Source organism: Tupaia chinensis, unplaced genomic scaffold, assembly GCF_000334495.1.
Source record: "Tupaia chinensis unplaced genomic scaffold, TupChi_1.0 Scaffold000338_1, whole genome shotgun sequence".
In the NCBI taxonomy this organism is placed as follows: domain Eukaryota; kingdom Metazoa; phylum Chordata; class Mammalia; order Scandentia; family Tupaiidae; genus Tupaia; species Tupaia belangeri.
Window position 1 is genome coordinate 447,599 of NW_006159832.1, and position 237 is coordinate 447,835.

Consider the following 237-nt stretch of genomic DNA (forward strand, 5'->3'; position numbering starts at 1 on the left):
CCCATCCAGTAAACACTGCATAGTGACTCAATCATGCATATTACAAAAAATTTTCCATTTCTAGTTTCTAGAATAGATTTATTTCCACCCCTCTTTCTGACCCTCGGTCCCTTCCCACCCTCCTCGCACACCACCTCCAGTGTCCACAATTGTCCTCCATTCCCTTCCCACCCACATTGCATTGATCACACAATTTCCTACATAACCTAACTACTTTCAAAGGTGAGTTCACTCGTT